The sequence below is a fragment of the Pogoniulus pusillus genome, chromosome 16 (genome assembly GCF_015220805.1).
Source record: "Pogoniulus pusillus isolate bPogPus1 chromosome 16, bPogPus1.pri, whole genome shotgun sequence".
Lineage (NCBI taxonomy): Eukaryota > Metazoa > Chordata > Aves > Piciformes > Lybiidae > Pogoniulus > Pogoniulus pusillus.
This window is the reverse complement of record NC_087279.1, coordinates 10002629-10028456: the sequence shown is the minus strand read 5'-3', so window position 1 is coordinate 10028456 and position 25828 is coordinate 10002629. Positions and strand designations below refer to the sequence as shown.

The 25828-nt window shown below is 39.3% G+C and overlaps 1 protein-coding gene across 10 annotated transcripts in view; it reads left to right on the top strand.

The window, feature by feature from the left end:
• ATP2B2 (ATPase plasma membrane Ca2+ transporting 2) overlaps positions 1-25828 on the top strand; it is a 398492-nt gene that overhangs the window by 147799 nt on the left and 224865 nt on the right. Inside the window, exon 1 of one of the 10 annotated variants that reach the window (XM_064156368.1) lies at positions 24837-24954. The exons of the other annotated variants lie outside the window; for them this stretch is intronic. The gene's annotated coding sequence lies outside the window, so the exon portion shown is untranslated. Of the gene's footprint in view, positions 1-24836; positions 24955-25828 lie in introns of those variants that run through there. 10 annotated transcript variants of the gene reach the window in all.

Genomic DNA, 25828 nt, shown 5'->3' with positions numbered 1-25828 from the left:
CAAGCTGCTGAGGAGTAATGCCTGATGAAAGAACCAAAAAGAGCAGTGTAATTTTCTATGTTCTTTATTGATGGATCCAAACGTAGCTCCTGGGTTGTAAATTACAAATTGAAGGGAGATGAGTTCATATTAGTCTTGATAACCTGCTTGTATTAGGCAGGAGAAACCTGTTTATGGTACAGTGTATGGCATGACTGGAAAAGTTGTAGGAATGACCTTGATAGGTCCCTTGCCCAGTTACTTTTGTCACCTTCTGGGTGGGATGCCCTAATCTCATGATTTTAGGCTGGTTACTTTTCTATTTTTTTTTCTTTCCCCTCCCCCTATCCTTTTCTTTTTTCTTTCTTTACCTTTTGTGTTTTGTTTTGATTTACCCCCCCCCAAACCTCATTGCTGAGGAATTCCTCCTCTTTCTCTCATCCCACAGGCCCCTAGAGAAATGGCACATACTCTTGCTGGAATAGTATGATTCACCGCTGTAAACATCTCTGCAAGTGTTGCTTGAGAAACTGCACTGAAATGGAAAGGAAATCTGTGCTCAGTGGGCACAGACATAGCTTCCAACAGCTAAACTCTTTTCCCTCCCTTTTCTTATAAGAGCTCAGGCATTTCTGCTTGTCAGTGTGCTTTACGGAGGGGCTGAAATGAAACAGAGCACATACTTTGCAAGGTGATAGGATTTAATGTGGAGATGAATCTTGGGTTCTCATAAGCCTTTTTTTCAAATCCTGTGAAGTAGCATTCCTGAAAATAAGGAAAGGCAAATAGTTTTGTACAGTTTCTGATAAGGGCTAGTAATCAATCCTTTCTCTGTGGAAAGAATTATAGTACAAGGTAAGCTGCATCTGAGTTTATAATGATCAGAAGTGGATCATTTGTAGTCATCAGGAAACCGCTAAATGTTGCAGAGAGATTTGATAGAGGTCGGTAGGTGAATTTTGCAGGTTAATGGCGTTGCTTTGTGTGAACAGATAAGACTAGCTTGTGGTTGTTGAAAACAGGTAACGGGCAGTCAAAGACATCCTTGCAGAACAAAGGCATGCGTAGTTCAGGATTAACATGCAGGACTCTGTAACAGGCAGCTGTTTTAGGTGTGGCTGTGAAAGAAAAAAAAAGGAAAAAAGCAACCATGATGCAATCAAAGTAGAGTACAACTGTTTTAGTATTTCAGACTACAATTAAGGGATAGCAAATTGGGATTTGCAAGGGCTAAAGGGGAGAAGATTGCAATAGTTAAGACATGAGATTATTAAGGATAAGAGAATTTTCTGCCTTGTTTTCATGAAATTTGAATTAATTTTGATAAAATATGCACTGGTAAAAAGAAAAGGAGAAAGGAGGACGCTCCCCCCCACAAATCATTTTATTGCAATTTGTATGTGATAGATAAATAGCAGAATCAGAACACGATCCTCACCCCCCGCCCCATCATCGTAAGCATTTTGAATATTGAGAACATAAAATGAGCTTTTAAGCATGGTCTTTTTTGCACATGCATGCCTATGAATACACATAGATGCTGGTGTCCCTCTTCATACACTCACTAATATTAGCATTCACCAGCCAAGGTAAAGTAAGCTTTCAAACTTAAGAAAGCTTCAGTTGTTTTCCATCTGGAGTCTGATTTTAAGCCTTTCATTTTGCTGTAGAAGTCCTGACCTCTGTGGTGGTGGCGCGTTGCACTGTGCTTACAAAGCGCTCTCTCTTATTACAAGGCATTGTCAAAGTTTTGCAGTGGCAGTTCAGTCCTTATTGGTTACAAGAAGTTGAGACCCCATATGAATGATTCATTTCCAACAGCTATTTTGGTGGTGCAGGCATCATCTTAGATATGACTTTACATAAAATGGATGGGAAAATGCTAGTTTATATACCTCCTCCACCCATCTATTTAAATGAAAAATCCATGAAACTTGAACAGGAGAGTGTCACTTGGGCTTACTTGGATAGAACATACTTTGAAAATACATCAGGGAAGAAAAAAGGAAGGAGCTCACAGTGGTGAGTGGTGATCAGCTAACTGTGAAATGGAGGAAATCTATGGGCAGGATCAAAACTCACCCTTGACTTTAAGCCACAGATGTTTGCAGTGCCTGGAGATAACATGATCCAAATGCACTAAAAGAAAATTAAAACTGCAGCAAGGCAAAAGATAAGATCTGCATATGTTCTCACACATTTAAACAGAAGCAACTGCTCTCAAAATTGGTTTGGGTTTTTTTCCAGGTGGAAGGATGGAGAAGAAAGGGAAAGGATAGGTCTTTTGCTGGTGTTTGTAGAGAAGATCTAGATGGGGTGAGGTTTCTGGGAAAGACAAGTTAACCTTGCCGTTAGACTTTTCATAAAATGTGATTTTTGAATAAGAAAATGTTCCATGTTAGTTAACATCTGTGTAATTTTTTGTTGCTGTGGGTACTGGCTTGAAGTTGCTTGAAGTTGTTTTGTGGTGTGTAAAATTTAACATCGTGAGGAAGAGAAAATACTAAGCTAATAATACAGATATTTTTAAAGCACAGAAGTGATATTTTAAAACTACAATGCAATTTTCTTCATAAATAATCAACATAAAGGACTATATTCAGAAAAGTTTATTACAGCTTTGAATAAACACTGAATGGATTTGATGGAACTTCTGTTACACTGGATTTGGTTCCCTAATGATTACTAAGAAATTATCTAAACTTCTGAATGCTGGAACAAGTAATGTACATCCATACAATTCAGTTTGTCCTTTTCATTCCAATTGTGAATAATATAACTTAAAGGCTTAGTGTTCTCTCTTTACAGTGCTATTTTTGTTAGTTTATAGGCTGCAGGTATGACTCAATCCAAGCAAATGTCCTGGTGAAGTAAATGAGGTGGTACACTTGCAGAGCTTGACCAGTCACTTATGAATATTCACTTCTTTGTGAGCAGATGGTAGTTCCAAGTTTGTGCAGCAATATTGTCATAAGTATTTCCTTTAGTACTTCATATGTTCTGGTTCTTTTCACAGCTCTCATTCTATTTGGGACGTGTTTGTTGTAGGAAATATGTGTCCTGACAAAATATTTAAAGGTGAACAAAGAGAAAGTGCTTAGAGAAAGGAATAACTGCATCTTCTTCACAGTGTGAAAATGACGGATATGCTTGATGTGCCCCTCTGTTTTGAGCAATGTGTATGTATGCAACATAAATGGATGAAAGAAAGTTTGGGTCTTTGCAGCACTCTTTTTTCTTACACTACTGGTAGATCTGATTACTCAATATAAAGTATGACTCTAACCCAAATTATCTTAAATTTAATCCTCTGTTTATCAGTGGACTCTTGCGGAAAATGAAGCTACAGACACAACCTAATCTGATGTCATATATTGTGATTCCCTATACTGGAGACAGAACTGGAGGTACTCTGTCGAAGAGTGAGAGAGAGTAGATCGATTTTTGAAGACTGGCCTTAAAATGTAGGACGGACAAGTGTTCAGATTGGCTATGAGGGAAGTAGGAACTGGTTTTGTGGAGGAACAGATTTGTTCTTATGCATTACAATATGGCTGCAGTTTGTGGTTATCACTTGCAATACAACGGGTCATCCACACCTAAGTAATGTATGGCTGTAAAGAGAGATATTTTTCTTCAGCGTTGCTTTCCTGAATTGAAGGAAGTCTTATCAGCAGTTTCACAGTGCAGGTGCCATAAAATTCTAAGTCAATATTGTAAATCACAGTATTTAAAGCATTTTTTTAAAATGTCACACCTGTTAACCCCCCATCAAATTGCAACAGCTAATCAAAGCAACTTAATTTGAAGGAATAGGATTCTGTGATGAGATCTTAGTGAGTCTTCCCATGTCTTAAGTATGTTCACTGGGATTCTCCTGCTCTTTTTCTTCCTATAACTATTAAATAAGCTTATAAAGCTCTGTTGTAAATGGAACCGTGACTCTGTCAATTATTTGGTGCAGGTGTTGTGTTGTCATGTGAATTTTGAAAGGAAAAGACATGTTGACCACAATACCATTTGTGTAATTCTGCAATCCAGGATTTAACAGTGCTTTCTAATAGATCTTTAAAAGTTGTTGTGATTTTAGTATTTTCCTAAAGTTATCTTTTATCTCATACTAAAAAATAAAAGGGAATTCTCCTAGAAGAAGTTCTTAATGCTTGATGCAAACTCTCTTAGAGGAAAAACTCTGACTGCAAAGTGATCTATATCTTTACTCCAGCTGATCTGAAAGAATCAGAGAATGTCAGTGGCTGGAAGTGACCTTGAAAGATCATCTGGTTCAGCCTCCCTGCCAGAACAGGATCACCTAGAGCAGAACAAAAGGTTGAAAATCACCTAATGTGTTTTTGAAACCTGTGTGTCAGCACAGTGCATTTCAGGAAGGCTGTTGTGTTTCTGTACAAATCACATTTCTCTTTTGACTTTAATCTTGTACCTGGAAAGAATGAGAGGACATTCATTTCAGATGATGGCTAAAAGGTAAAAGAGGAAGTATTTTGAGAATGGAAGGTGTGTATCCTACACAAATTCAGATGAAAGTGAATTGATGAAGTGTTTATATAGTTTCAACATGTTATGTTAGTGATGTAAAAGAAAAAACAAACAAACTAAAACCAGAAAGATTGTGGTGCCTGTCTGTGAGATACACCCAGAATTTGTTCAGTGTCTTGACAGTCACAATAAGTCAGTCACAACACTGGACTACAATGTACAAATGCCACTTTCTTACTTTAACCTAGCAAGAGGGAGCTGCCCGTTACAAGGAGCCTCATCACAGGCCAGTCAGAAAATCTGACTACTGAATTCATTATCCTCTAACAGAGACTGGCTGTTGCACAGAGTGAATTTGGTAGCTACTCCTGGGAAAAAAGCCATCACCTCCAGCCCTCCTGCCTCCTCCCACAATGCATGTAATAGCTTAACTGCTGCTTAACTGCTTTGATGTTTAAACACTGGTGAGACATTTCTTTGGATTTTGGGAAGCTGTGTTGCTGTCACTGATAAGGTTATCCATTTCCAAACAAGATTTAGGGAACATTTTCAACAGTTTTGCAGTGCTGTTGAAAACCATTTCTACTGACCTGTCTTGATCTGTGATTTGTTTTGGTCTTTTGAGTTGGCTTGTTCATGAGTCGGTGTTTGGTTGACTTCTTGTTGATTTTTTTTTTTTTTAACTTATCCAAATGATGCTTATAAGTACATAATACAAAAGGTTATTTTAACAGCTGGGACAACAGTTCTTCATTAATAGTTTGACTATCCCAGTATAGGTGGTAGAAGTCCCATCCCTGGGCAAGTGAAGTTGGACTAGAGTCTGAGCCATCTGATCAGTGGAATTGTTGAGCAAGATCATATTTTACCTTGAGCTCTGTCATGGTGTTAAAAAGTTAGTATTGGCCTTTCTTATGTAGTCGTGGTTCTAGCCCTGCCTTACACTGGCTTCAGCACTCATACTCAAGCTGCTTTGAGTCCAGCTCAGGCTGGAAGGAAGCCAGGGCTCCAGGGTGACCGAAGCCTGAGAGCTGTGTAAAGGTGACACTGAGGCTGAAGAAAACAGGGAATGCTTGAATCGCAGAATATTAGAGGTTGGAAGGGACCTCTAGAGATCACCGAGTCTAACCCACCATGCCAAAGCAGGATGCCCTAGGGTAGTCCATGCAGGACTACCCATCTAGGCGGGTTTTGAAGTTTTGTTCCTCAACAGGTGCCTAGCTGGATGCTAAAACATAGAAGTAGCTGATTTGATTGAAAGAACTAATAAGTAGGTCTTCTTCTCTCTTCCCAGGAAAGCGAATGTACCTGCATGGAATTTTAGCATTTGGTTTAATACTCTGTCAGTGTTCTGTAGTTCATGCACTTTCAGCTTTATTTGCATTAAAGAGAAAACTTCAATTCTTCATAATTCCTTTCCTCTGTTGGCTTGTATTGCTCTTTTGTTTGTTGGGATGTGGGGTTTTATGGTTTGTTTTGTTTTATTAAGAGAAGTCACTATTGCAGAAAATAAATTTCTGTGTAGTGTGACTTTAAATTTGCATTTAAGATATTGCATGAGCTTCTTTTCAAGACTGTCTTACTTCTGTAGCCCTACCAGTGTGCTTTCAATTGGGCAGTGATAGTGTCCTGTAGTTGAAAATAAGATCCATGAAGGAGTATTTGCTGATCAAAGTAGAAAAACAATCCCATTTCCTTCTCACTGACTGTCTGGAGCACCTCTCCTATGGAGGTAGGCTCAGATAGAGTTGGGGTTGTTCAACCTGGACAAGAGAAAATTCCTACAAGACCTTATATCAGCCTTCCAGCACTTAAAGGGAGTCCACAGGAAAGCTGAAGGAAGACTTTTTACAAGGGCATGTAGCAACAGTATGAGGGATATGGCTTTAAAGAGAGTAGATTTAGGTTAGATTTAAGGAAGAAGTTCTTCCCCATGAGGGGCGTGAGGCACTGGAACACATTGCCCAGAGAAGATGTGGGGACTCCATGCCTGGAAGTGTTTAAAGGCAGTTTGGGTGGGGCCTTGATCCATTAGGGTGTAGCTGAAGGATTCCCTGCCCATGGTATGGGGTTGGAAATAGGTATTCTTTAAGGTCCCTTCCAACCTAAACCATTGTATGATTCTATGATTTATCCCTGTAGTGAGCTGTCTAAGGAAGGAAGGAAGAGCAGAAAACATTTTTTAATGGAACTTAGGGAAGACAGAAATTAACTCTCCATATATAGTGCTCTCTGTAATGTCTCTTCTTGAGGTAAAAACAAGCTCCACTGGTCACATACAGGAAGCAGGGAGAGCCTGCATCTGAGGAGGTGGATGTGGCACTGCTGTCTCTGACAGGAAGCAGTTGTTAGATCTGCTTGGATATGCTCCATTCTCTGGTATGTTTCCAGGCTAAAAGAGCTCCTTAACTTCAAAATTGAGATACTTCACGGTCTTCCTTGTAAAACAGTATTGTGAGGAACCTGTACAACCTGCATCCAAGTGAAAAATACTATCTGTTTACAAAAATTGGTGCAGCTTTTCTGTCATGAAATTGTTCTGGGGTAATGGAGAAGTGAAAGTCTCACAAAAACATTGATGTGGATAGTGGGGTTGACTGATCACTTATGAATGAGAAATCTGAGTGTACAGGAGCTTCAGGAGCATCAGCAAATCTACAGCTCTTTGAGTCACTGTTGTGCAGAGGTTAAGTTTGTGATTCTTACTATGCCTCATCTAATATAATAATTATTTTCGGCACCTTTGTGTCATGGCCTAATTCATCTGGCAAAGATAAGGTAATGATTTACCACTTACCCACTTACCCTCGTTCTTCATGTGCCAAATAGCACAACAGTATGATAAAGAACTCAGACGTGCAAGTTGGGAGCAAAGAATGAAGGCTAATATCTTGGGCAAAAGCAATATTTGAACAGTAAAATCGTATCAGAGGGAGATTCTGTCTCAGAACAAGTCATGTGTTAGCAGACTCTTGCATTAGTATTTTTACTTGCCAAACTGAGATTTGCTGTGGTGAAACATGTACAATTCTCCAGCAAACATTTGTGGATTTCAAAAGAGGACATGGTTCAGGCAGTATTGCTGTGCCGTTAGTGGCATTTTATGGTAGGCTCTATAAAGTTGTGTGTTCATAGTTAATTTTTAGTTGTGTGCTATTGCTCAGTCTCACTTTGTGCAAGTAGGCCTAGGTCCAGGCAAACCACCACCAAACCCCAAACCTGAGACAGTTGTTAGTGTATTCAAAATAGAAAGGATACAAATTAGTCCAGATAAAGGGCGATATTAAAGAATTTCCAAGGTGAAAAAGGCTGTAATTACTACTTGGCATCAGAAGAGGAGATCTAAAGTGGACTCAATAGCTGTGTTGATTCTTTCTCCATTAGTTCCTATGTGTGTGAGTTATGTTTACACTTGAATAATTGTTTATATGTAAATAAAGCTATTGCAGCTTTCCTTCCCTCTGTAAGGACAGTTTTAGCTTAATTATGTAGAAGAGAGATGTGTGGGGAGCTGGGGATTGTTCAACTTGTGATTCATTTTACTTTTGCTTGCTGTGTATTTGCTACTTGCCACACTTAGTCGAGGTGGATTTTATTCTTTCTGCGTGGAGCAATGTAGGTGTTTTTCAGTCGCTCTGGAGAACTGAAGAAAGGTGAACTGTATCTTCTTTTGTGGTCATCCAGCTGGGCTGACAGGTCATTTCCCACTGTGAATGTTTGAGCAACTGTAGAATCACTTTAGAATTAATCACATTGTGGCTTTCTTACAGTGTGGTAGAATAAAAATCATGAATTAATCGCTTCAGTAGACCTGCACTCCTCATACAGCAAAATTACACTATACTGTAAATGCTTGGTATAATGTCAGTTCCCTGGAAGTAGTCATTATCACCTACACACTTGGTGTCAAGTGCTGCTTTCTAAAGAGATTAGTACCTTTTCCTCCTCCTCCTCCTCCAAGCTTGCTCAGCTAAGTAGGAGAAAATCCAAATTACTGCAACCATAGAGGATGGGAGCTGGAAAGTAATGTCCCTTATTTGGTTGCTGATTCAAGGAGAGAAATGACATACAAAATTTCATTCCCCTTCACTAGCACTTTTCTGCTGACCTAATTTCACCTGACGTCAGTAGGTTTAACCTGGTAGGTCAGAGGAGAATGGGGCTGTAAATCTCTCCAACCTTCCTGCACACCACAGTGCTTGGCGAAGGGAATGGGTATTTGCAGGCAAGACATTGGAGGAGAACATGGGTATTTGATTTCTCTGTAATAGGGAAGAAAAACAGACCTACAGTCAATAATAAATCCAAATCCAAGGTGATCTTGAACCAGAACAGTGTATTGTGGTGGGGTTCTTTTTTTGTTTGCTTTTTTTTCGTTCCCCATTTATTCTTTCTTGCTTCCATACCTGTGCCTGTGTGAAGATTTGGCTAATTATACTCTCAGCGATTATTTGCCAGTCACCTGGCAACAACCACACATAGCTCTTTTCTAAGAGCATGAATTTGTTGTCTTTTACCAGGAAAGACTGACAAAAAAAGAACAGTGCAGAGATTAACTAGAGGGGCTAAAATAAAGGAAGAAAAAGTGCTCTTTACTTTTCCTATAGTCAATGCCCCGTTCAGTTGGGCACTACCAGTGCACCCAACAAGGAACCCAAAACAAGAAAGGATGATGTTGCAAAGGAAGAAGTTAATAAAACATCCCAAGCAACATACACTTGTGTCAGTGATGCTTGCTTTTGTTGAACAGAAAGAATTACGTGGTTTCAATTGTGTTTACAGAGGTGAAAGAAAGACAGTTGAACAAGCTGTTTGGAAATAGGAAATGCACATTGGAGAGGTCTAGGTCTGGGGAGGAAGGGAGTATTTTCTTCAATATCTCTGAATTTGTGATCAATTTCCAGTCGTGCCAGCTCAGCACTCAGTGTGGCTGTTTCTGCTGAAACTTTCACTGAAAAAATTCTAAAAGCTTTTACTTTTTCTTTTGCATCATGTTTAGTATTCCTTTGAAACAAATGGCTAAGATTGAAGTTCCTTGCTTCTATCTTTTTCTGCCTTTAAGCAAATTCATGCAGCCAGAAGCATAAGTTGTTATGTTTGGATAGTCGTCTTGATAAAGAAAGGGTTTTGTACCTGAGACTGCAGAGTTTACCTTCTTTACAGAGAGGCAGATGCTAGCAGCTTGGGCAATGACCTCTCTGGGTATTCTATGGAATTTTCATTTCAGCATGTTTGATAGTCCTGTTCTTTTCTGGAGGAGTCTCATGTTCTTGGAGCAGAGGTTTCTAAACCATGGTGTTAAGGTCACTAGTGGTACACTTCAAAGTGGTGTGCAGAGCTGGTGGCTCCCAGTTCAGCCTGCACAAATTAAATGCCTTTATGCAGGATGTTCTCTGCTTGGAGGATTGGCCTGATTTGCTCCTGCAGCCTGCTCACTGTGTTCCACATTGTCATCCTGCGCAGGACCTGGTAAGAAGGCTGACAGTTGTTGGTTTTAGGCAGCTCCTGTGCAGTAAGGCAGTGGCCAGAGATAATGGCATTGCACTGGGATTCAAATTTTGTGGAGCAAGATGGGCAACAATTCTGGAGGTGCAGAGGGTGAGATTTTATTGCCAGTGTACATGCATGAGTGTAGTTTGGAACTCTTTCCCTACAGTAAGCAGGCCTGTTACTGTCACCGTTTTTCACTGTTAAAAAGTGAGCACGCAGGTAAAATAAACTCTTCTGTTCCATGCTTGTTACAAGGAGCTCAAGGAAGATGGAAACAGAATTGTAAAAAGGTGGTAGTAGAAAAAAAAACCAACCAACCAATATTGGAGATTTTTATGATGTTCCAGAAGCTCTGATCTTAAAAGCTTTTTCCAACCTATGTGATTCTGTGACTATATGTGGTGATGTGAGGAGATACTCTAGGTGTTGCTCAATGCATACAGAAACTTTCCATTGACTTAACATGCACATTGTGTGTGTTCTGAAGAAGTTGGATTGGTTGATTTTTAGAAGACCGTATTTGAAATTTGAGCAAGCAGTTACAATTAATTTTTGTATCTGAAGACTTCCAGAAATAGAACTAAATTAATAGGGATAATTTTGACACAATGATGAAAGACTATGGGATGAGGAAGGTAAGCAAGAAAAGCAGTAGTTTCATGAGGGTAGACAGAAGAGCTGGGCTAACTGGGGCTGAACTTCCATCAGAACTCACTCTGATACAGACTTTTCATGACTGGTAAGTTTGTGTTGTGACAGCTCACCAGAATGTATGTAGTTTAAAACTGGAGATAAACATCTCTTGTACAGCTTTGAGGTTCTTATAATCCAGGAAAAGAAGATAAAATCTTTGGTGGTTTTGAAAATTCATTGAAAAAGTCTGTAGTCCTCCTTAGCTCTGTGTGGTTATGTTCAATAAAGCATGGAGGATGAGTTTACACCTCTGATTTTTGCTGCAGTGCAATAGAGTTCCTCAGTGGTTAATATTTATTGTATATTTATGCAGGAAATTGTATCTATGAAAGACTTTCAATGCTGGCAGATTATCTGAGTATTTAGCAATCTTCTGTTTGTTCTTGCTGTACATTTGGGAGGTGATCTATTGTGTGTATACATAAGATACAACATGGTGAAACTAATCACTTGGGCGAGGAAGAATTTGTGATGGATGTTGAAATGAAGTAGACCTAGGTCTTCCTAGCCTTGAGCTAATACTGTTGCAGCAGGGTCATTCTCCTATCTAGACATCTCTTATTATTGCTTGTGGCTTTGGCAAAGTTTACTGTGATACAAAGTTTATCTGTGATACCCACCTTGTCAAACTCCCATTGAAAGCTGTTAAACAAGCCTCTCTAACCTAAACTATTGAGCAGTACAAATCCTTACTTCTTTACGTGCTTTGAAGCGTTTAGAATTGTTATGCAAGTGGGAGTTTGGATCTTTAAAGAGCCTCAATCAGTGTTTTAGTTGCATGGAGAGGATGCACTTTATTTGAGGTATTATTTTTACAAAGGATCTTGGAGGCCATTTAGTATGAGGAGTAGAACTGAGCTCAGAATTGAAGGTGTTGTCTTGACCACAGACCTCTGTGGCAGGCAGTTGTACTGGAGGTGCACAGAGGTGGGTGATTGGAAGGATTAGGACATGCCTGCAATGCTTTTAGGTAGAACTGTCAAAGCCAGTTTTAAGTGTCTGGCTTGAATACTGATAATATAATTGGGACAGCATGGAGTTCAGCATAGACTAATTGCTCAGCACTGCAAGTATTTTCAGGATAACTGAACATAAGCTGTGCTTTCATTCTTTTACAGCTAAATATACATCTCTGTAGTCTTGTTGAGCTTGAGCTGATTGTGTGGTGATGGAGAGAGAGAGAGGCAGCATTTTATGTAAGACATGTGTAGGAGATCTGAGAGAGATCTCCACGGGGATCATATTAGAGTGTGTAAATGTGGAAATGGTTATTTAGAGATGAAGTATGGAGTGAGAAAGGAAGGGAGTAAAAGATCTGAATCTGTCTATATGATCTCCAGAGAAGTGCTGAATATTGTGCTATTTGTCAGTATAAACCAAAATTAATGCCTGATTCCATTAGGTGACAGATTTCTAAAGAGAATTGGGTGCTGATTTGAAAATCAAGACTTCTGACTAATCTCACTCTTGGTGCTTTGTCTTCTTAACGACTTGATGTCTGAAGTCGTTAAAGAAAAAACAAAATCCAAACAGCTCATTAAAGTTATTGCTAAATCTTGTAAAACTGTATTACTTAAAGTTGACTTGATGCTGGCGTTTCTATGTCCGATGACAAATTGTTTTGCTCTTGCTGAATGGTGAGTGGACAAGTACTGCACAAGTCACTAGTGTTTCAATAGAATTATTTGGATTGTTTCTGTAAGGGATAGAAAAGCTGAAATTTGCAGACCTTCATTTCCTTGTACTAGTTACACGTTTCTTTCAGTGAGATTGAAATCACTAACTTCCTCATCTTTTGCTGAGTCTGCAAACACATGTAACAGATGCTACTGTTGCAACTTCATTGCAATCACTTTTTTCCAATTCATGTTGCCCAAAAAAATCATGTGTTTAAGTTCTGTCCTGGAACAAGAGAAAAGAAAGCAGCCATCTTACAAGTGAAGTAGTTTACTTTTTACAGACTGATTTCAGCATGTCTGTCCTTTGTACTGATTATTATTTTTACCTTCACAAAAATGCAGGATCCAGAAGTTGTGTGAATTAAACATCCTGGTATAGATTCTTAATTTATTGCTGTTATACCTCTGATTTGTGTGGTCTGTGTTTTCCCACTTGATTTCTTAAATACCATGTGGAAGGATTTCAGGTGTTTTGCCACACTCTTCTCCATGAAGCATTTTCATTCCTTTATGTCTCTTTCTGTAAGAATGAGATAGACCCCCAGCTTCAACTAGGAAATGAGCAGAGCAGAATCATCAGGACTTCATGTGTAAGCAGTAGGAAAAGGCAGTAACAATTTGCCTTAGTATCTGACTATTTGAGATGTTAGTTGATGTTAGTGATGGAATGGAGATGACTGTTTACAGTAACACTGTGGATTTGTGTGGTTAGAGTTGTGTTTGGTTTGTTTGGTTGCTTTTGTTTGATTTGTTTGTTTGGTTTTGCAATAAAATTTATTTTAAATTGTTAGAACATATTGTTCTAAAATCTGGAAAATTGCCTTATCCACACAGTTTATGACTAGTCTCTTGTTTGAGCAGCCAGATCTATAACACTAAGGAAGTTCTGTTTTCAGAAGTGTCAGAATTTTTTAGTGATCTTGTAGGCAGGAAGAAGAGGCACCACAAAGATGCTTCCCAAACTATTTTAGAGGCTAGATACAGGAAATGGTATTTTTTTTTATTTCCTTAAGAACAAATTATCATTCTTACATCTGTACTTCTTCTCTGATAACTATTCTGGACTATCCAGAATGGCTTTGCTTTCTACTAGTATCAGTGGCAAGACTTCAGATTACAGTAGTGAAAGTATGGCTACAAATCCAATGTGAGATGGGTGTTTTGGCCTTCCAGATCTTTATAGGACACATCTTTAGCTACAAAGAGATCTTTCTGACACCAAGGGATACCATATTCTCTTAGGGCAGATTCCTGTGGACATGACTCTGGATGTTTATTAGTTTAAACAATAGTCTGAACTGTGGTCTTGTACAGTATTGTGTAAAGTTGCTCAAAGTGTTTTTCCAGTTAAGCCTGCAAATGGACAGTCTATTTTTCTCATAGCAAATTAAATTGCTTTTTTTGGGAACTGAAGGCATTGTTCCTTGATTTGCTGAGTTCTCTGAATGGGAGATAGATCAGATTGCCAGAGAACAACCTATTGAGCAGCTCTAAAACATCTTAGAGCTCTTAATCAATGATGTAATTTACCTGGACCTGACCAAAGTCTTCAACACTGTCCCACACAACATCCTGATCTCCAAATTGGTGAAACCTGAATTTGATGGATGGACCACTAGATGGATAAAGAACTGGATTGATGATTGCACCCAAAGAGTGGCTGTCAGTGGTCCATGTCCCAGTGGAGGCCAGTAACAAGTGGAGTCCCTCAGAGATCAGACCTGGGACCAGTCTTGTTTAACAACTTTGTTGATGACATGGATAGTGGCATTGAGCATTCCCTGGAGGTGTTGAAGGCCAGGCTGGATGAGGCTCTAGACAGCCTAAGCTAGTGTAAGGTATCCCTGCCCATGACAGGGGGATTGGAACTAAGTGATCATTGCGGTCCCTTCCAACCCCAACTGATTCTATGATCCTGAAGGGGTGGGTTTAGTGGAGTCAGTTAAAACACAACCACCAGATGCTGCAGCAAATGAATGCAAACCCTTCGGGTGGCACTGTGTTCTACTGCCAGCACTGAATCCACTGAGTTGTGTGTGTGATCATTAATTAAGGGGGACTCCAGGATTTCCACAAAACAGGGAAAATCAAAGGCTAACAGCTAGTGTAAAATGTCTCAGAGAATTCATTGCTTGTTTTAAAGAGTATTTGAGCTGGGCATTCAGGTGTTTAGAGAATTAATTAGTTGAAAGTCAGTGCTATTATGTGTCATCTCAGAGACTTTTCTAACAGCAGTTAGATTTACCAAAATACCATTATTTGAAATGCAGAAAATAGAGAATTCTACTTCATGTTTCATTATAGGTTTTACTATTTGATCTCTTACAAATATTATGATCTTCCACGGTTGTTCTTGAGACAGAATTAATGAAATGGCAAGCGGAATCAAACCTCAGTGGAATCTAATTTTGCAAAGAATATGTTGAGGGTTCTCATCACTACTTTAAGTAGAACACTATAAGCATCTCTGTTGCTTGTGTATACAGTGATTTTTGGAAGCTATAACAGCTCTCATGAAACCTAATTTTCCTCTCCAGAAATCGAATTTAAGAGTATTCAGTATCATTAATACAGAATACCTGTGTACAGATTTTATGGTATGTAAGCACAGAGCGTTTAGATGTCTTTAGTGAACTAAGCTGAAGACACAATTCAGGACTGTAACATTTATTTTTATCTTCAAGGTCAAGTAACATCTTTGAACATTGACATCAGTGTTCAAGAAATATAGGTCTTAATCCTAACCTTGAAGGTATTTGTGTAGTTTTACTTTATGCAAGTTTTTTAATATATATATGTATATATGCATATTATTATCCTTCTTTTCCTTAAGCTTTTGAAAGTAACTGTATAAGCTGTATATTTTTAGAGACTGGAATGTCTGACTCAGACAACAAAATGATAAATAACATAGGTATGCAGTTCATCTTCATAGGGCAATGCTGTGTAAAAGAAGAAAAAAAAGAAGACTATTTGTTCTCAGAAATTATTAAGGAATCTTTTCAGACCTATGAATTTCTAGGAAGCAATGTTTTTTGAAGTAGTGTTTGAGTAGCAGCTGCTTATCTGATGGTGCTGGACACTTTCAAAATTATTAAGCTGAAATGGCAGATGAATGCTTCGTGATCTTCAGTTGTCAGACCCTTAAGAGCCTGTGCATAAAGCACCTTGTAATGGTTTAAAAAGGAGAAAAGAAGAATGTTTCTCTGGCTTTGATTTACAGGTACTTCAGATTTTTCTGCCCCCTTGTTCCCTGTTTTGGAGTGATTTAAATAAGCATTGCCTTATTTTTAACCTTCCAGTAATGCTTTTGTATTTCTTTATGAGTAGCTTACTTTATTGTTGTCTTTTTTTGTGTGTTTATAATGATTCGTCTCTTGTCATGATCTTCACATATTCACCCAGTAAGGATGCATGCCAGAGAAGGAGCAGTATGCCAGTTTATGCTGGCCTCAGACAGGCAAGAGGCTGTTGGCATTTTATCACTCTGATCTGCAGTTTTATTACTAGGCATTAAGACATCCAACAGATTTATTTGAGGCAATAACCTTGCTAAGAGACCTCGACTATGAATTAGCCCTGGAAAAAGGTGATAGTGATATTATTCATTCTGATGGACAAGGTCTGAATGTGAGGCTTTGAGTTCTGGGCTCCTGAATTTGCCTGCTGGTCCTAGAACACATCCCTGAAGTGTTTGTGGCCATATGAAGGGGAATTTGTGTGAGCTTGTAATGTGAGTTTCTAGCTGACCCAGAGTGAAGTATGTAAATACTATTTTGTTATCCCTGCCAAATGGTGTGTCCTGTTCTTTGTGCTTAAAACTAGTTGTCACTCTCTTCTTCCGTTCCAAACACATTCATGGTTTGTGAGCATTGAAGACCACCACATTCATAGAATGCAGTGTAGGTATTTGTCAAGTCAGAAAGATAAAAGTGATGTGTCTAGGCCTTGTCCGTGCATGCAGATATTCTGATGTGAATTATTGGGAGGTTGGGTTTATTCTGGAATACTCCCTGTCTTTGAAAGTGAATTAAAGAAAAAGAAGAGGCAGACACAAAACAATTGTGTTTGGATATGGGTTTTTTCTAGACAAGATGTTTTTTTGATGGCTTCCCCCCCCAATAACGTTTTTGTTCATGTGTGGGATTATTCTTCTTCTAAAGCAACACCTATGTTTTGGCAAACCCATGAGCTCAGGTACTTCAAAAAGTTCTGAAATTTTGGTTAAATTGTCACAACTGCTGTATTATAGTCTTGAATCTTGGATTAAGAATCATCTCATGGATCTTCATGACCTGGTTCCATGAGGAAGCCAAGCATGATGTCCAGCTAACCTTAATTTATTCCTGTGTACATTTGCTAGAACAAGATTTTGGTCTGATATTTACTATTTAATAATGTAAGTATGTGTTTTTGTATAAATTATATATTATGTTTATAATTAAATTATTACAGTGTCTATTCCAATTGTTATTTAAGGTTTCATATTGTAAAGCTCAGAAAAGAAATCCTTTTGCTAAAGAATTTGCACACTTATTTCATATCTCTGTATGACTGTGACTGCAAATTCTGAGTTCTCAGAGTAGTCAATGTATATAAAAAAGGCACAAACACATCCATCAAGGTAATTTCAGATTGGATTTGACTCTGTAGTTGTTTGAATTCCTGGAGTGGCTTTTGTGAGAGGTATTCCCAGGAGTTTTAGTGGAAGTGAGAGGACTGATCTGTTGAAGTGACACCATTTTTTTTTTGGTCTTGGCTGCATTGCAGCCATTCTGTCAAATCCTGTCAGGAAAGGGAAGGACAGGACTGGTATAAAGTCTTTTGGAGCATATGAACACATTCCAGACAATACCAGTGAAACCCTTTAAAGCAGGAGAAACAGTTTGTGAGTTACCACAGAAAGTGAGGTGGTGTCTGCCAGCCTCAGTTGGGGCTGATTGAGGAGCTCAGGTGACATCAGCCAACATAAATGGACTCGTTTTCCCAGGGTTGGAAGCTGTGGCGTGGGGAGTGACATCTGAGTTTAATAGTGATTTATGTGACAGGCAGGCTTCAGTTATTTCTTTTCACACAAAGCATCATCAAGAACTCTGTGTCTTTTAAATGGATCTGTGGCCCTGCAGCAAGGCAGTGCTGGGAGCATAGCGACAGCCACCCAAGGAGACTAGAGGTGGCCATGTGGTGGCTTGGGATGGGGATGCCCAGGAGTGCACGTCACCATACAGGGTGATTACTGGCACTCAGAAAACAGGCCACTGATACCCGCGGCTTAACAAAGCTTACCAGGTCAGACTGATTTACCCAGACTATACATAGACTTTTATCTTATCATATTGGAAAACACCCGCAACACAACAGGAGTAATTCCCTCAAGATGAATAATTTCTATGGAATACATATCCTGGTTGTCTTATTTGCTGAGTTATCAAAAATACTTATTCAATAATTTGTTAAAATTTCGTTATCCCTTTTTAATTGTTGAGAGTGATTGAACCTTGTCCCACTGTTATGTTAATCATTTGCTTTTACTGGAGTACTGTGTTAGATAATGCTGATGCAGGCTTCAAGTCTTAGCCATTTCATAGTCTTAAAAAAGTCTACAATGGTAGCTACTGTGTCTGTCTAAGGATATCAAGGTATGTATGAAATTAGCCATATATTGATCAATCTAAGCTTAAATAATGTTTTTAAAGGAGGATGCAGGTAGGGCTGAGTGATAGGTTGGGCTAGATGATTTTGGACGTCTCTTCCAACCTGGTTGATTCTATGATTCTGTAATTGTTAATTCTCTGCTATTATTTATTACCATCTAAGCTGTCTGAAATATGACTGTGGCAATTGAGCAATTTAAACAGCAGTTTGTTTGGTTTCTTTCTTAAGATGCAACCTAAGGTCATATTATGAGCTAGCTATGTAAAGGAGGTACTTAACTTGAGCTTTGTGTCTATATTGTAGTCAAATGCAGTTTCATAGTAAAGGATGCTCCTTCAAATGCATCCTGGTTGTGAATATACTTTTCGAGTTGAAGATAAGTGGTTTCCTGTTAGCTAGTAAGAAAGGAGAACAACTTCTGTAAAGTTGTGGTAGTATTTTGCATCAGCAATATCAGGAGAAGTTTAAAACAGTATCCTAAACTTCATGGTGTTTTTTTTTTTTTTTTTGTTTTTGTTTTTTTTTTTTATGTGTGTGCTTTTTTATTATTTTTTTCCCTGGGAGAGTAGTTTCAGTGAGGTAGAGGTAGGCCCATGGAAGCAATCCTTATATGCAAAGTTTCAACCCTATTTCCAGAAGTCCTTGGAAGTTAGTAGTTTTTTTGAAATATGTCATCTGATGCAAACTAATGAGATCCACTTTAATTATAGAGTCCTATAATTTGAATTTACATGTCTACCAGAGTCTCAAAAAAAATCAGGGTTGTGAGATTGAGGAAGTGTTACAGTGCTCTCCAGAACAGAGAGAGGGAAACTTGTACAAATGGTATCCGAGATCCCCTACTAGTACCAATACAATATGTTAAACAGATTAATGCTAAAAGTCAGTAGACACAAGTCCTGTATCAAAGATCAGACACAATTACATTGTTTAAATGTGTAGAATCAAACAATCAACTAGTTTGGAAGAGACCTCCAAGATAATCCAGTCCAACCTATCACCCGGCCCTAACTAGTCATCTAGACCATGGCACTAAATGCCTCATCCAGGCTTTTCTTGAACATCTCCAGGGACAGCAACTCCACCACCTCCCTGGGCAGCCCATTCTAATGGCAAATCACTGTCTCTGTGAAGAACTTCCTAACATCCAGCCTATACTTCCCCCAGCACGAGTTGAGACTCTGTCCCCTTGTTCTATTGCTGGTTGTCTGGAAGAAGAGACCACTCTAAATGAGAGTGACTCCTAAGCATATTGACTATTTCCTTCTTCAGCAACTAAAAAGTTGTGATGCCCTCACAAGATTGTTCGTTAAAGCTTTTGTTAGGCTGATTTATTGGTTAAGATTTGTTCTGACTTTGATTCATCTGCATGTGGTATAGGAGATTCTGTCTTTAATCTAGAAAAAAGGCAGAATGCTTGTACAATATTGTTTTCATATTCTTAGGAGCATCTTAGACTGTTGAGATCATGAAGAAGCTGACTTCAGCTGTAGATTTCAGTTTAGCCCTATAGGCTGGGGACTGAGTGGCTGGAGAGCAGCCAGGAGGAAAGGGACCTGGGGGTACTGATAGATAGTAAGCTGAAGATGAGCCAGCAGTGTGCCCAGGTGGCCAAGAGAGCCAATGGCATCCTGGCCTGCATCAGGAACAGTGTGGCCAGTAGGACAAGGGAGGTTATTCTTCCCCTGTACTCAGCACTGGTCAGGCCACACCTTGAGTACTGTGTCCAGTTCTGGGCCCCTCAATTCAAGAAAGATGTTGAGGTACTGGAACATGTCCAGAGAAGGGCAACGAAGCTGGTGAGGGGCCTGGAACACAAATCCTATGAGGAGAGGTTGAGGGAGCTGGGCCTGTTTAGCCTGGAGAAGAGGAGGCTCAGGGGTGATCTTATTACTGTCTACAACTACCTGAAGGGACATTGTAGCCAGGTGGGGGTTGGCCTCTTCTCCCAGGTAACCAGCAATAGAACAAGGGGACACAGTCTCAAGTTGTGCCAGGGTAGGTATAGGCTGGATGTTAGGAAGAAGTTTTTCACAGAGAGAGTGATTTCCCATTGGAATGGGCTGCCCAGGGAGGTGGTGGAGGCACCGTCCCTGGGGGTCTTCAAGAAAAGACTGGATGAGGCACTCAGTGCCATGGTCTAGTTGACTGGCTAGGGCTGGGTGATAGGTTGGACTGGATGATCTTTGAGGTCTCTTCCAACCTGGTTGATTCTATGATTCTATGTTGCAGATGCTTAGTCTAGCAAACAGATCACTCTGTAGGAGACTGCTAACATGCCTTTCTGTCATTGCTGTGGTTAGGAGGTGGCAGTGACACAGGTATTTTAAACTTTATTGGGAAACTTGGGCTTATTAATGCTTCGTCTGGTCAGCTGTGCTTTCCTTGGATTTTGTTCTTCTTGAAAGGGCTAATGACCTTTCATCCTGCTTGGGTGATCCTCAGCATATGCTTTTGTTTTCTGAGCACTAATGCTGTGGCAAGGAGTGGGACAGTAATGTCAATCTAGTCTCACAGACATCTGCTGATTTTGGGCATGACTGTCAGGGAATGGAAAAGAAAAATGTGTGTATTCTTAGATATCACGTGGTAGAGATTGAAGGATAGGAGGTAGCTGCATTGCTGACTGATAAGTTTTCTTTCAGATATTGAGAAGGTTGAGATTCTGGTCTGGAAAGTGAGCTGATTTGAACTGTAGTAGTTCGAGTCAGAACAAGTAGAAATTTGTAGAGTAAAATAAATGTGGTACAATGGTTCAAGGTAGCTACAAACTTACGTGTTCACTGAGAAAGCTTAGGTACGTCAGATATGCTTCCATCAAAGACAGGAAACAGTTAACCAGTCCGGCAACTTATAACGACTGTAGTTTAAACTGGTGGATATACTTATTTTATAGTTAGGGAAATTGAAGCACAGTGGGATCAAGTGACCTACTAACATCTCATAGTCAGGATCAGCAAGGCAAGTGCTATGAGGTCCCTCTCCTCTACTTATATTAGGTCATGTTGCTTCTAGGATAACAACATGTTTGCGCAGTTTAGAAATGCAAGCTGTTTCTTTGCAGAAATATTACTTCAGAATGTTACAAAACTGGGGAAACACCGAGTCTGAAACAGATTTAATTCTTGTTGTTAAAATGTAGCAAATGAGACTTACAAATAAGGAAAGCTGCCAGTTTGCTGTTCTAGTTTAACTGTCTGGGTTGTGATTAGAAAAATATTAGAAATCTACTGCTGATTTCCAGTGCTGTTCATCTGATTGGCCAGCCTCACTAGAAAGGAGGTCTTGGTCCCCAAGATCCTGAAAGAGGAATTAAAATTATCTTCCAGTGCTTCCTGTCATTAATTATTTCATAAAGACCTTGAAATGTGCTTATGATGCCTATCACCAGCACATATGAAATTAAATTTTCCTCCAAAGATATTTGGTAGTCTCTTTCTTTTGCCTCTGAGAAGCAATTTTTCAAGTTGCATTTCAAGCTCAATAGCTAAAGTCTCATTCCTTTCACATCCCATAAACATGGTTGTGTTTTGTTTTTAAACTTAGTCCCAAGAAGCATCTTCCTATTTTCTTTTCAATTTTTCTGCTCCTTTTCTGCTCCATTTCCACTCCTTGCCCCCAAGTTAAGGTGTTAAATTGTTCTTCTGACAGAGCTAAATAATATGCTACTGGATGCTTTAACAGGCATGAAGATGCGCTGACAAATCTTCATGTCAGGAGAGGCGCTGTTCAGATGCAATCTTGTTTTGTAATGCTTTGCTATTAAATTTTATGATGAAATAGCTAGAAAAAGTGCCAGCTAATGTCGTAGCCATTTTGAGTTGCACATGCTGAGAGCCAAGCAAATTGGAAAGTTTTACTTGTTTCACAGTTATGTTTAAAAAAGTGAAAAAACCTGAAGAAACCAACAACTCCAAACTCTTTAAATTCTGAGATAAGATAGTTACTATTGCAACTATTTAGTATCTGGCCATTTCTTGGGGTGAATTGCTATTTTTAGATCTGGTTGTAAGATCCCAGTGTATCTGCTGTCTGTAGCAGGTACTTCTTGTCTTAAGTGAGTTTGTAACTTGGAGGGTAGTCAGTGCATACTGAGCCATGCAGTGGAAGTTCATTCTTATTTCAGGAATCAGAGGGCTTTCTGGCATTGCCTTGCAGTAGTGCTGGTGTTCCAGCAAGGACTGGTATCAATATTGAAGAGTTTGCACTTACTAGCTTTAAGTAAGGACAAATATAATGTGCCTTTTCTTTCATAGCTTTTTGATTCAAATCCATGGTGAGCTCCCAGAGCTGTTCATGATGCCATGCCACAGTAGTTCAGTTCTTGCTCCAGAAGGTGCATCTTTTGGATTGAGCTCAGCGCTGGTGCTTGGCCTCCTGTTGCCCAGGTGGCAGCAGGATGAAAGTGTTATGATAATGGTGGAACCAACGCTAGCAGTAAAATACAGGATGCTGAGAACGGGCTCCAAACTGGTTAACAGCATCTTCTTCTTATGTGATATGGTACTTTTGAGGCTCTGCATTAAATAAGCACTGTTAATATTCACGTGAAAAATTGTTCAGATGAATTTGGTATATAATAATACATTCAAACTAGGATTTTGTTTTCCTTTTGAACATTAATACTATTTCCCCCCTCTACTTACTCCCTTGACTATTCTGTTAATCAAACCCAAGAATTAATTAGAGTATTTCCTTTTTAAGTATAATGTGGACATTCTGGTTCTGTAGCTGCCTGAAGTTTCTGTGGTATGACACACCATCTTTGAGAGCAACAGTCCTCAAACTGGCAACAGCTGAATGTATGGAACAAGTTTTTATACTGTTTAATTGCATTAACTATTTCTCTCTTCAATCAGGAAAGACAGTTAAAAAAATATTCTTTAATGGATTTTGGTACTGTGTAAATCAGCCTTCTATTCCTTTTAAGAGTATTTTTAAATTTTGTAAAAAAAAAAGAGAGGACCTTTAATAACTAAATAATTGCAGATTATCTTAGAATCTTTCTGCTTTACTGACAGAGCAGTAGAGGTCACCAACATTTATGAGTCTTGAACCTAAGCACAACACATCTTAAATGTAACACTTTTTGGTTCTCTTACTGTTTTGTTTGATGATGGAATTCAGGTTTGAGCCTGCACTTCTCACTCTAAGCTGCAGTTTGTACTAAAGACTTGCTAAGAAAAAGGGGACATGTCTCTCTGCTTCATATAACACAAAGTCACTGCATATAGTGTCCTGGCACGCATGTAATTGCCTGTGGCTTTCTGATGATAGAGGCAGTTTCACATGAGAAAACTCTGCATTGATCGTAATCTTGATTTACATTTTACTTCATTAAAAATAAAAATTGATGAGCACAGATAAAACTCCTGATCAATGATTCCAGCTTTTTTTTTTTTCTTTCCTTTTTTTTTTTTTTCCTCCCAAATAGCTTCCATTTTGGTGCAGTGCAGTACAGACTTTTGGTTTAACTGGCTGAATTGATATTCTGAGCAGCAAGTAAGGCAGGATGACAGAGCATCAGCACAGCTACTCCTATTAGTGCTCAGGGAGGTATGCTTACTTGCAATTGTCCACTCTGTCCAAGACAGACTAAAGTCACGAACCATTGCTGTCCTAGGATACTACTGAAAAGATTCCAACTTTTATCTAGACTGTTTTATACACACTTCAAGAAAAGCATACTGTTTTTCGGTGTTTAGTGACTAGCAGGATTGAATGGTTTGAGGTACAGACTTTGAAGCTGCAGCTTGAATGTGGTACATGTACTGATCAACATTTACTTTGAAAAATAGAAACTAGAAAAATAGAAAGTGTTATGCTTCTCAAAGATTGGTGTTTTGGTTTTTTTTTGTTCACAGCCATGGCATGACATCCCATTGCAAAAGCCTTTTACATTTCAGAATCCTGCTTTTGCTAATAAATTAAAAAAAAACCAAAGTAGATTTAAAAAAAAAAATAGGTGGAATAGATAGCAAGAAGCTGTCAATGCAGGGGTTCCTCCAAATGTAAGGCTGTCAGTATCAGGAAGCAGAAAGCTACTCTGGCATGCATGTAGAGTTTTACACAGTGTATACTAATGTGTCCAGATCATATTAAATAAGAGAATATTTTGTGTGTTTCACATGTATGGGTTTGAGGTTTCTGGAAGGCATGACAGGAACACAAATACAGCAAAAACATCACAGCCCTGCAATGAATTTTTTTTTCTGGTTGTATTTGTCTTATAATCAACATAACCCTTACATAAACAGTCAGAGAGCAAGCTTTACCTCTGCAAAAGGTGATGCTGAAGGAATCTGTAGGACAGACATGTTTGTGGCATTTGCTGTCAAGTGTATAATTAGTTAACAAAGCTGGAGAAACATTTGGTGCTCTGAGGTTCAGACCCCAGCGACGAAGCCTGTGCCCTGTTGTAGGGGGGCAGTGGATTTGTTGCTTTCCTCGGTCCCCTTGCCCCCGCTTCATACACAACCTTTCGTTCCCCAGCCCTCCCTCCCCTCCACCCCCCCTTTTCATTCTCAAATGATAGTGATAGGACGTGACAGTCCTTGTCCTTGAAGGTTTCTCCCGTTTCTGAGTAAGTGGCATATTCCTGGTAGCTTGCCATCTTCCGTTTTTGTCATTATCCCAAGGGAAGTATTAAAATCACAAACAACAACATGGTGGTTCAGTCCATTTTCCTTTCAGAGCAACCTTTCCTTCCCTGGCTATGCCTGCTGGGTGCTGCGCTCCTCTAGCGCTCTCCCACTGCAGAGCCCCGCTCCCCTCGCTGGCTGCCAGCGCGATGCTGTGGCAGCAGCGCCCGCTGCCTCCCCACCTGCCTGCCGGGGTGGTACAGTCTGCAGAGGGGCTCCTGTAATGTAGCTCCGCTCAGCCAGCCCTGACAGATGCCGAACCGTGATTACTCCGCTGTGTAATTGCAATCATTTTGGATTTGTGATGATATCTTAGCCAAGTAAGTAGCGACATCCACAGCATGAGAATAATAATAATAATAATAAAAACCAGAAATCTTTTCCCCTTTCTGTTCTGGGCTTGTTTATTTGGCAATTTGCTTCTGGTGAAGGCGCAAGCTGATGAGAAAATGGTGTGGAGACTGGGTCTGAGTGATGCATTAGATTTTAGTCCGTGCCCTGTGAATCTCTTGAAAGGTAATGCTGCAACTTCTGTAGATGATTCTGTAAGGTCAAACAGAAACTGCAGAGCTAAAAGGCACTCTTGCATCAGAAATCAGTCACTGAGATTTTGTGGGATGAGAATTCAGTGTAATCTGGGTGGGTTTTAAGCATATGGGCTTGATTTTGATGAAATTTATTATTCAGTGAGGACAAAAACACGTGGATGAGATTTTGCTTTTATCATTGCTGGTAAGAATTGGATGTGCCTTTTTTTCTTTAAGAAGTGAAGAAAAGACAGGAAAATGTGAGCAGTACAGTTTGACTTTTTAATTTTTTTAATTTCTTTCCCCCCCCCCTAACTTTAATGTTTTCTTCTGATATGTGAAGCCATTTCTTGTTAGGAAAATATGTAATCCTCAACTGGGTTTATTTATGGAGCTTATAGTTTTTCAATGTGTATGTTTGAAAGTGAAGGGCATACAGATTAAGAAAAAGGGAAAAAAAACCAAACAAACCAAAACCCAAAAACCAAACAAAAAGAAACCCTCCGGAACTCCAAACTGTCTTTCTGCTGAACTGGATTAGAAAATGCTGCTAAAGAAAGAGGGAATGTTATGTAATTTCTTTCAAGCATGCATGATGTTTCCTATGGTATGGTGGGGAAAGGCTTTCTGTGCTGCTATGGTACAATAACAGATAGAAGTGATTGGA